Source organism: Cervus canadensis, chromosome 30 (genome assembly GCF_019320065.1).
Source record: "Cervus canadensis isolate Bull #8, Minnesota chromosome 30, ASM1932006v1, whole genome shotgun sequence".
Classification (NCBI taxonomy): domain Eukaryota; kingdom Metazoa; phylum Chordata; class Mammalia; order Artiodactyla; family Cervidae; genus Cervus; species Cervus canadensis.
Window position 1 is genome coordinate 30,585,006 of NC_057415.1, and position 12,030 is coordinate 30,597,035.

Sequence of the window (12,030 nt, forward strand, 5' to 3'; positions counted from 1 at the left end):
TTTTTTTTAAAAGGGAAGGTACCAGAATCACAGGGACGTGTGGACATTCCCAGACACCAAATAGAGCCCAGCACCCCGAGGCAACAATTCCAGGCCAGCATTTCCTAACACTCCAATCATAGAGCAAAAACACACAAGGTTTAAAAAAAAAAACACACACACACAAGGTTGTCCAGTTTTATCTTTCTCTTTTTATTTTTTTTCTTTTTAGACAACTCAGCATCAAAATATACACACACATCTCCATCAGAAAACCTGGGTACAATCCTAGCTCTTCACCTGACTAGGAGACACTGATCAGGTCGCTGAAAGCCTGAGACTCTCAGTGACATCATCCACAAACTACTAGAACACACTCGCACAGCGGTGATGGGGACTGACAGGCAGGAGGTCTCCAAAGCCCCCGTCACAGGGTTCAGCGTTTAGGAGGCACCCGACACCCCACTTGGCCCCCTTGGCCTCCCCACCCATCACAGCAGAGAACCACATCACACCTGCTTTACTGGGCTCAGTTCTGCCTCCATAGTAACCTCAGGTTGCTGGTGCTGTAAAAGGTAAACCTCAGTGCTGTCTACTGTACTAGACAGTGATGTCGTTTCCTAGTGACTGGGCGCTGGCAAGTCAATAACCAGGAAATAGACACAACCTCAAGTCTCTGCTCTTCAGCCCGGAGTTCAGGGTCCCTGCTTTCCACCTCTCCCCTTTCGAGCAGCATCGGCCCCCACCCTGCCCCCACTGCACACCTAGGGCTTGAAGGCGCTGCATGGACCCGGCCGCGCTGCTGCTCCACTGCACCGCGCCGTCAGCTGGGAACGCCCTTCCCACATCTCCCCAGCTGGATCGATTCACTCATCTGTCAAGTCTCGGCTCAGCCGTCACCTCCTTCAGGAAGCCAGGTACAAACTCCCACACCAGAAGATGCACCCTTTCCCAGGCTCCTTTCACACCTTTCACTCTGTATCTCATCATATACCATGTCACGGTGAAAATCTCTGGTTTTGAATCTGTATCCCCAAGTGGCCTCCAATATCTTCAGGAACAGGAACCATGACTTATGTCCTTTTATCCAGTGCCTCTCACAGAAATGGGGACAAAGTGAGAATACAGCAGAGAATCATTAAAAGTTGACATAAAGCATTAAAAGAATCCTGGAACATTGTTTCCATGAGTTAACTAACACACTCCTAGTCTCCAAAGATGATTCCCTCCAACCAACCCTGTATCCTCGTATTTATGCTCTTGTACAGCCCTCTCTCCTTGCATCTGGACTGGCCCTGGGGCTCACTTTGGACCAGCAGAACACAAGTGCCTCTGCCTAACTTACAAGGCTAGGTCATAAGAAGTCTTGCAACTTTCATCTAGGATTCCTGCAACACTCACTCTAAGGCGGTGGTTCTCAGCCCGAGATAATTTTGCTTCCCAGGTGACATTTGACCATGTCTAGGGATGTTTTGGGGGCTGGGGTAGGGGATATGCTACCTGCGTCCAATAGATGGAGGCCAAGGATGCTGCTCAGCATCCTACAGCGTCCAGGACAACCTCCTACAGGAAACAGCCCAAAATGTCAGTAGTGCCAAGGTCGAGAAACCCTGCTCTAAGGGAAATCAGATGCAATGTAAGAAGTCCTACTTCTCTCAGACTGTCATGCTAGAAGGAAGCCCAAACTAGTCATGTGGAGAGAGAAAGACCTGGCCAGCCTCTAACTATTCTAGCTCTACAGCTGATGAACCAAACATGTGCGTGAAGAAGTCACTTCAGAAGCCAACCTATTCAGGTACTCAAATGATTCCGGCCCTAGCTGCTCTCAGACAACAGCCACCTGAGGGACCCAAATGTAAAGCACCCAGCTGAGCCAAGTCAACCCACAGACTGTGAAGGACAATCACATACTGTTTTTTAAGTCACTGAGTTTTAGAGTGGTTTGTTACATGGCAATAGACAATCAAAGCACCTGGATTCTGACGTTTCTAGGTCTCATTCCTTTCCCACGCTCTCATTTATCTTTCTCCTATCCTCAAGTTCCAGGAAGGCAAGTTTTTTATGCAAACTGGTTTCTCAGATGTTGTAGACATATGCAAATTCCCTGATAGTTGCTTTGGCCCTACCAGCTGAGACAGAGGAATCCTACAGCACTTTGTAAACCAGAAGCTGGGGCTATTTTCATCTTACTGTTGGAAAAACAGACAATAAAAGTCAGACTGTTGCTGTAGTCTGCCCACATAATAGGCCTCAGGACTGTACTGACCCAGTGAGAAGTTTCCGCCAGAGAAACAGGAGTGAGCTCTAGCTGAGATTTAAAGTTAGTGCAAAGGGAATTCATTCATAATATCAGGACACACTGCAGTATCCTTGGTTTCTAAACAATACAAATTTATCACCAAACTCAATTCATCAAGCATTCACTGAACATCTGCTGTGTGCAGAAATTAGGCTTATCCCCTTTGGAAGACTCAAAAATGAAATTATCTAGTTTCTGCATAAAAGGATTAGTATGTCAGACGTTGGGCTTCCCCAGTGGCTTAGTGGTAAAGAATCCACCTGCCAATGCAGAAGACATGGGTTCAATTCCTGGGTCAGGAAGATCCCCTGAAGGAGGAAATGACAACCCACTCTGGTATTTCTTGCCTGAACAATTCCACAGACAGAGGAACCTGGTAGGCTGAAGTCCGTGGAATCACAAAGAGTCGGAGACGACTGAGCACACACACATGAAAGATGTTACAGAAAAACCCTAGTGAATTTTTTGGCCAACCCAGTGTTTTAGTCAGTTGGACTGACACATCAACAGCAAGCTATAAAACAAAATAACAAAATAAAATCAATGCCCAAGTGAGATAGAAACATGTGAAGAAGGGTCTGTAAATTTTCACTATTAGGTTAATGAAACTACACTCATTCACCATATCATTTACCAAGTGCCCACTTGGTAATGATAGGGTAAAGTGCCCACTTTAGGCATGATAGGGTAAAGAATCTGCCTGCAATGCAGAAGACCCGAATTCGATCCCTGGGTTCGGAAGATCTCCTGGAGAAGGGAATGGCTACCCACTCCAGTACTCTTGCCTGGAGAATTCCATGGACAGAGGAACTGGCAGGTTACAGTCCATGGGATTGCAAAGAGTTGGACATGACTGAGCAACTAACAATTTCACTTTTCATTTCCACTGCAACCAAACTCCAATGATCAAAGTTTTATGGCTCAACACAAACTTATGATTCATACTTTCAGACACAGTACATGGTCCTGGGCATTTAGTAAATAAATAATTGTTAAAGAGTGGTACATCCTCAAAATTAACAAATAATAAGCTGATTTTAATCTATAAACTTATTAAGACTCTAAATCTTAGAAGGACGCACAAATCTCACACCATTTGCTATATTTTAAAGATTAAAAATAATAATTTTTCTAGAAAATGGGGGGGGTTGGGAATTGGGCATCTGAACTTTTTCATTTTTCATCTGTATTCCTCACCTTCCAAAATGTACTGTTTTAGACAAGACACCAGAGACCACACTTTCAAAATAGAGGACAGGCTCCCCTTCAGAAATTTGATGGGCACTGAAGGGGATTAGGAGGGTATATGTCAGGATGGGCTGCATCAAACAGTGATGACAAATAGCCTTGAACTCTTAGTGGTTATTAACACAGCATTTACCTCTTGTCCACACAGCCTGTCCAACCCTGTTCAGTAGAAAAATCTCGCTCATCAGTCACTTGGGGACCCAGCTGATAGAGCCTTCCTTTTAGTCTGCGTTTCTCCCTCTCCATAGCAAAGCAGTGTGGCAAACTGGACACTGGCCAGAGCTAATGTGCTTCCTTTGGCCAAGTTAGTCACATGGTCACACCTGACTTCAGGCAAACAAGGACATACAGTCCTACTATGAGCCTGGAAGGGGGAAGACCAGAAATACTTGATGAACAGCACTAATGACTTCACAAGGAGTCATAAACTCAGAGGTGTGTCTTCCTGAAACATCAGTTTTACTTAAAGATTGATCATTCAAAACACGGGCTGAACATTAAAACAAATGTAGATATGAAAGGGGCTCAAGTTCAAAATACATGTATTCATTTTCAACTTAAAATACAAAATTTGAAACAGAATTCAGACTTCTGAACTTTCAAGACCATAATCTCCAAACTCCCCTCAGTCACTATTGTCGGTTATTTTTAGCGGTTCCATAGAAAAACTAAGAAGTACTAGTCTAAGATAAAAATCCATTTGAAGAAAATGGACAAAATAGATGCTTTGGAGCCCTCAAAATAAGTAGTGGGTAATATTCTAGGTTTCCTGACAAAAATGCAAAACGAAAACACTAACATCAGTCACTTTTTGTCAACAGAAAGCAAACATACCCATAGTCAAAGGTAGTTGTCTTTCTGCAAGTACAATGTATGGATAATGAAGCCATCTCCAACTGCCATGTATAAAGAATAGAAACATTATTCTTGCATCAACTCCTGTCAACTAAAATGACAGGATCAAAGCTGGTCAGTGAAAGTTGGTTGCTTTCTGTAGACCAGTCCTAATAACAGGGTAGGCTTGGGGTATCTTGAAAGGTTGATAGCTACACACAATGAGTGCTTATTATTAATACTGCCAGGCACTGTTCTAAGTCAATTCTGAATAATAGTTAACTAAATCTTCAGGAATTGGAACAGCCTATATGGGAAAAGAATCTAAAAAACAGTGGATATATGTATACGTATAACTGTATATGTATATGTATAACTTTGCTATACACCTGAAATTAACATAACGTAAATCACTTATACTCCAATAAAAATAATAATAATAATTAAAACAAACAAACAAACAAAACTCTATGTAGCAAAAAAAAAAAAAAACCCTATGAGGTAGGTTCTATTACTGTACCCACTTTATAGGTAAAGAAACTGAGGTACAGAGGCATTAATGTGCCCACGTCTTACAACTTATAACAGGTAGAACCAGGATTCTAACCTAGGCAGTCTGTCTTCAAATCCTCGCTCTTATGCATCAGGCAATTCCATCTCAACTTGACCAATTATGGCCCACAGGGCATCTTACATAGTCAGTGAGCTCTGGACAAGAGCTAGAACTCATTCATCTCCTTTTATGGCACAGCCAATGGCCCTTCCTCCTCTATGACTTCAGGGAGGCCCTGCTTCCTCTGAAGACACTTTTGGACCAGATTCTATGCCTGCCCCCACCCAAGGCAGCTCAAGCTCAACTTAGCATGGGCACCCAAGACCAATCTGAGTTTTTGAATAAAGATCTGCATTTTCTCCAGCTCATTTCCCAGTGATTGATGGAGACCCCAAAGCTCCACACACTACATTAAATGGAACAGATGACCTCAGCATGGAAACATTTTTATGTAATACCAGCGGCCCACCCTTTCCGTAAGAGAAATGAAGGAAGTAAACTGAATATAGCCTAGGAATGCTCCTTTACTTTAAAAAGAAAAGAAAAACTTTTTAAAATCAGAGCTATTGGAAGAGGCAGGCTGGCTTCAGAATATTTTTTGTTTATTTGGGAAACACTGACCAAGCATTTAGAATGTGCCAAGTCTGTGCTACACAATGTCCCCCCTACCATCACCACCACCACCATCATTCCTGACTCAAAAGAGTATACAAGCACCTGCTCCAGTCTCAAGCAGTCTGGTCTATTCAATCCAAAGCTAGTAGTCAGTCCATGGTGATAAAAAAACTACAATAAGGATCACGGTAATCATCGGCACTGAGTCAGAAAAGACCCAGAGAGATCAGCAGTGCAGGTGTAGGCCCTGTCAGAAGCAGATAAGATACTCCGAAGCCCACTGTAAAGTGCACAGCAAGTGGAAACAGTAAATCCGAGCTGGGATTTCATACTCAGCTGCCCACCAGTGGGACCTTGTGTGTGGAGGGATCATACGAACTGGGAAGCACGTGCCCTGTCTAAAGGCATTCCCATTCCATATTTTCTTTCTCCACAAACAATAGGCAGACCAAACCAAACATACGCTGTGACAGAACTGAGCTGTGAGCTGCCCACTGGTGACCTCTGATGGAGTGTTTCATTTGAGGTACCAGTTCTTAGGTTTACAGGGCTGGGGGCTGACCATGGAGCTTCTCCAAAGCTTGACTTCCTCATTACTCAAGGAACAGTCTATGCCTTAAAGGGTTATCAAGAGAATTCAATAGTGACAGTAAAGTTCTCCCAATCCACTCAACTTTGAGCTCCTCGAGGGTAGTTATTTTTCCACCACTAGCTTTTGATATTAGGTCTGGCATATTATAAGTCAAATGAATGAAATGCATGCCTACTGTGTGCCAAATGTGGCCCTAAGTGCTCTACAAATGTTACATTAAAGGAAAAAGGGCTCAAATGTAATCCTGATGGTCATACACCCAAGTCTTCCTGGTTCCACCACACATGTAAGCCAACTCTAAAATGGCATGGGGTTTTTAGGCAGGAATTGACTAAGGGAAACATGGGGCTGAGATCATGGCTTATTTTAAGCAGCTTCTTCTAAAGGGCTTCTTCTAAAGCTACGCTGAGTCCCTGCTAGCTCTGTGCTGGGCCAGAGGACAACGAGTCAGTGCCTTCAGTCCTGCCCTGGAGGAGGTCACCTTTTAGGGTTTTGCATCTGTTGGGCTCTAGACAAGAACACTGCAGCCTATGCCAAGCCTCCAAATCACAGCAATGTTCTAAGGAGCAGCTGGGGTTTTATTTTTCATTTCCTCAGCACACCCGTCTCTCCACATTTAGTTGATACGCTCTAAAGAATAGGCCCTGACACCTGGGGGTATGTTTTGAAAAATGTGTGGACCATATGCATACCTAACATGCAACACGGCCATGGAGAAATCGGTACAATGCGGCTTGGCACCAGCCAGCTTTTCTTTTTTTCTAATTCCTTAACATCTTGCCTACAAATTGCATCCTCAAGCACTTCAGAGAGTTGAATAACCCCAAATGCTCATAGCTTATTTCATTATGCTTCATTTGGGGCTTTAAAGGAGGAAGACCAGAGAATGTCAGGAACAGTTTAGCAGCATCAGGGCTGATTAGGTTGAAGAGCATTCAAAGAAATGTAGTCCTGTATTTCTTTTGTTACCAGGATCATGTGTTTCACTGAAAGCAAGCTTATGATTGCCGCACAAATGTTTCCTAGCCTCTTGCAAACCCATTAGCCATTGCTTGACTGCCTTTTATTAATTTTTTAAAAAGAAAAGAGGGCAGGGCAGAGGGTAGGGGTCTTGATTAGAAAGCACTCTTAAGGCAGCAACCAGCATAGAACAGACTCTGTTCCAGGAATGGGGAAATCCAGCTTCTAGGCCCCTCTTGTGCTTATAAGCTGTGTAGGCTGAAGCAAACCACTGCACTTCTCTGGGCTTCAGCTGCCTTCTCTGTTCAAATGCAGTAGAAGGATGATGTCTATTTCCGTGGGACTGCACCACTTACAAAGCCCCCCTCCCACATACATTTTCTCAGGGGCATCAAGCCACACCTGATACGGAATCCCAGCTCCAACCTGTAAGCTGTGTGGTCTTATACAAGTTAACTAACCTCTCTGAACTTCAGTTTCCTTGTAAAATAGGAAAAGAAACAGAAGACAGTTACTAGACTCAAATGAAACAGCAGACCCAAAATTCCTCTTTAAAACATTATATCAATATTTAGACTCAACTCTCCCTTGGCCCCGCCTCCCCCTATTATCTTCACTGGCACTTCCTTCAGCTGCCACAAATGAACAGATGTGTGATATAAGTAAAAACAGTGTGTGTGCCATGAAAGGCAGCTTCCAGACAAATCTCTTAGCACCCACATGCAACCAGACTGCTTTCCTCAATTCCTCCTACATAGTGTACACCATTTAAGAGTTACGCAAATGTCACCCTCCTCCTCTTCATCACCCATTGTATGAGGCACCCACCCAGTTATTCTAAATTCTCTGTCCATGGGATTCTCCAGGCAAGAATACGCAGAGGGTTGCCACTTCCTCCTCCAAGAGACTTTCCCGACCTAGGGATCAAACTCACGTCTCCTGCATTGCAGGCAGATTCTATACTGTCTAAGCCACTAGGGAAGCCCAAACTTGTCATAGCTGATTTAAAGACCATCTTTCAATGATAATCATAGGGGAGGCTATAACTCAGGGGGACTGTGATAGGACACAGTATTTCACTAAACAGCTAACCTCTACACAGGAATTCACAGGAATTCATCATCTCATTTGAGCCTCATAACAGCCCATGTTATGATTTATTTTGTTACGTCCATTTTACAGATAATGAAACTGGAGATCAGAGAAATGAAGCAACTTGCTCCAAGTCACACAGTCAGTAAGGGGGAGCTTGCAGTTGAGAGACCAGCTTTTCAGATTCCAGATCTGGTAACTTTGCACGTCCCCACCCCCCACCTCCTCTGACATCAGACAGAGGGTTATACTGTAAAGATACTTGCCCTGGCTCTGCTTCCAATGGTCACTCTCATTTAAGGTGGGGGGTTCCTGCACCACTAGCTCTTCATTTCCCTTCCTGGGCGAAGTGAGAGACTGAAGGAGGCGGAGTGGTACTCGTTAGACGGTCTCTTCTGGCTACCCTTCCCCCTTGTTTTTTTTCCTGTGACCATTAAAAAGAGCTTTTTGGCCTACACTTGCAGAATGGCCATCACATACATATGAAAGCTTTTTGCTTCCCACTTGTTTTTTCTTAAGAGTAGTGTGTTTCTCTTTAGGCCAACTTCTGAAGCTAGGCCCAAGACCATTTACTCTTCACTGTCAGACCCACAATTCATCTGCATGTCTCACTTTCCAAAGCTCGAAGCCACAACATGAGCAAACACTCAAACATTTTTTTTATATATATTACTATTAGGAACCAAAATTGCTATTAGCATGACTGAAAAAGCCATTTTAAACAATGTTCTATATAAGGAAAGGAGAGAGCCAACTTATTGAGTCCATTCCATGTGCCAGCCCTGGGAAGAGGTTATCAGTTCTCATAGCATTAAGAGAAAGAAACCATTACTTCATTCTGCAGATGAGGGAAAATGGACTCAGACAGGCTGAGTGGCTTGCCCAGGGTCACACAGGAAGACAAAAAAAAGATCAGAAGTCAGATAGTCTGGGTCCAAAACACAAGCTTTCAGCTGCAATACATATATTCACACTAGTTCTATAACCTGGGTCACGGCTTCCCCCAAAGTCTCCTCTACTTTTTCTGGCTGTACCTAAATGTGGACTCTGCTTCTTCGTAAAGATGGTTTAGGTGAGCTGAGAACTGGGGAGGAGAAACAGTGAGGAGTTCAAGGAAGCCAAAGAAACCTCACTAGATCCAGCCATAAATCCTACCTTGGAAGGTATAGTTAGTTAGTCAGTTTATTCGCTCAATCGTGACCAACTCTTTGCAGCCTGATGGACTGCAGCACGCCAGGCCTCCCTGTCCAACACCAACTTCCGGAGCTTACTCAAACTCATGTCCATTCAGTAGGTGATGCCATCAAACCATCTCATCCTCTGTTGTCCCCTTTTCCTACCTTCAATCCTTCCCAGCATCAGGGTCTTTCCAAATGAGTCAGTTCTTTGCATCAGGTGGCCAAAGTATTGGAGTTTCAGCTTCAACATCAGTCCTTCCAATGAATATTCAGGACTTATTTCCTTTAGGATTGACTGGTTTGAGCTTCTTGCAGTCCAAGGCCTTCTCAAGAGTCTTCTCCAACACCACAGTTCAAAAGCATCCATTATTTGGCGCTCAAATTCTTTATTGTTCAACTCTCATATTCATACATGACTACTGGAAAAACCATAGCTTTGACTAGACAGACCTTTGTCAGCAAAGTAATGTCTCTGCTTTTTAATATGCTGTCTAGGTTGGTCATAGCGTTTTTCCAAGGAGCAAGAGTCTTTTAATTTCATAGTTGCAGTCACCATCTGCAGTGATTTTGGAGCCCAAGAAAATAAAATCTGTCACCTGAAAGGTACAGTAGAGGTTAAACTGGAGAAGAGAATGAGGAAAGGCCCCAAGTGGCAGAAAGCAACCTGTGGGAAGTAAGAGTTTGATCTGAAGGCAGTGGTGAACTTCAGAGCAACTGGGGGCCTTAGTCAATCATACTCTCTATAATCATGCAGTCTCATGGCTGCCATGGTAATTTTGCACAGAATCAAGTGAAAATATTTAGAACTCTTATGAAACACTTGTGTTATTTACAACTCCAGTTGGATATTTTGCAACTTTTTTCAAATACAAAAATGGCCAATATAATAAAATAAAGCCTTTTATAAGAGATACGGACTCATCCTGTGATGAAACTGTAATGAAGTCAGTTCTCACAAGAATAGAATACAGACAATAACAGAGTTCTGTGATGAGTAGGTATCTCCTTTCCCATCCTAATAAGCTCAAATGGAGTATTCATGTTTCTGGTCCAGCTGAACGGCTAGTTCATTGGAAAAGTTGCAAAGGGTCATTACCTCAGACAGACCCTAAAGTGATCCCCAACGCCTGGCACTCACACTCTTGTATTATCCTCTCCCTGAGAGTGAGCAGGATCTGTGACTTGCTTCTCACCAACAGAACATGGCAGAGGCGATAAGAGGTCACTCTCAGGATTACACTACATAAAACTCTGCCTCTCTAGTCACTCTTTCCCTCCTGTGAGCCACAAAGAAGAAAGCTGCTATGTTGCGAACTTCCTAGAGAGAGGACCACATATTGGGAACAGGAAATAGTCTGTAGAACTGAGGCACTCAGCTCCTACAGGCCACAAAGAAATGAATTCTGCCAATGACTTGATAACCTTGGAAGCAAATTCTTCCCCAGGAGAGCCTCAGGTGAAAATAAAGCCCATCTGACACCCTGAGTGTGGCTTTATGAAACTCTGGGCAAAAGAACCAGCTAAGCCAGGGCCAGAAAGGTAAACCACATAAATTTTGAGACAATAAATGTGTTTTTTAAACTGTTAAGTTTGTAGCAATTTGTTACACAGTGATACCTTGTTAATATAGTTACAAATATGCTTTGAATTGGGCACTGTTCTAGACACAGTGGCCATATTTATTTGGTTAGGCCATGGATCCAGACCTACGTGCAAACAGAGGGAGATGAACTAGTTAAGCAGACAAGATGGTTATGCCTAACCTACAATATAATTCACAAGATGTTATAAAACTTATAAACAAATTTCTGGGGGCACACATCCACAGAAGCAATTATTTCTGTCCTAGAGAGCTTGAGAAAGCATTACAGACACAATATTTCAACTAGGAAGGAAGTTCTAACATGGTGAAACTATTTTATAATCGCAGAAAGTTCTTCACTTTGGGTTAAAATGTTAGCATCCTTAACATAATGGGTATTTTTTTAATGCCCATTTAAACTCTGACCATCATGAAAGAAAGCCATGATTAGAAATATCTTCACACTGGATTTTCTCCTCCACTTTCTGAGCCTAGCAAAAGACACACCTGTGCTTCCCTCCCACGTAGGGTGTGAAAGAATTGCTTGCATGCAAGACCCAGTGGAATAAGACAGCTGTTGGCCACGTCACTGAGGAGGGTTTCCCTCACCCAACTGCTGGTCTCCATGGCAACTGCCAGTCACAGCCAACAAACAGTTACCTCGACTGCATTACACATCTCTGCAGAACTCCCGCGGAGGGAATCCTTGTTGATTTCTTGGTCGCCATGGTTTCAGTTCCCACCATAATCTTAGATGTTCTCTAAGCATGTGTGCACATGCAGGTACGTATATTAATGTGTGTGCTGAAGCTTACGGCATGTTGCACTTTCCTCTTGGTGGAAGTCAAAACATGCTTGAGGAATGACTAGTGTAATCTTTGTGATGAAAATGACATAGTTATCCTCACCCCAGTGAAAGGTCTGTGGTTGCTCAGGATCAGCTGAAAAAATTCCTTCACATTGACTGATAGGAATGCAGCATGATCAACTCTCCCCAGAGAAAAGTACATCTGCAGGCACTAAAACTACTTTTTCATTTTGGACTTTTTAGAAAATAACTCAGTGGATGGGTCGGTTTTACTCAGGTCCCAAGGACAG

General features: G+C 43.3%; 1 pseudogene; it reads left to right on the plus strand.

The window, feature by feature from the left end:
• Positions 1 to 763: 763 nt before the first annotated feature.
• The window catches only part of LOC122431797, a 73,123-nt pseudogene continuing 61,856 nt past the window's right edge, over positions 764 to 12,030 (plus strand).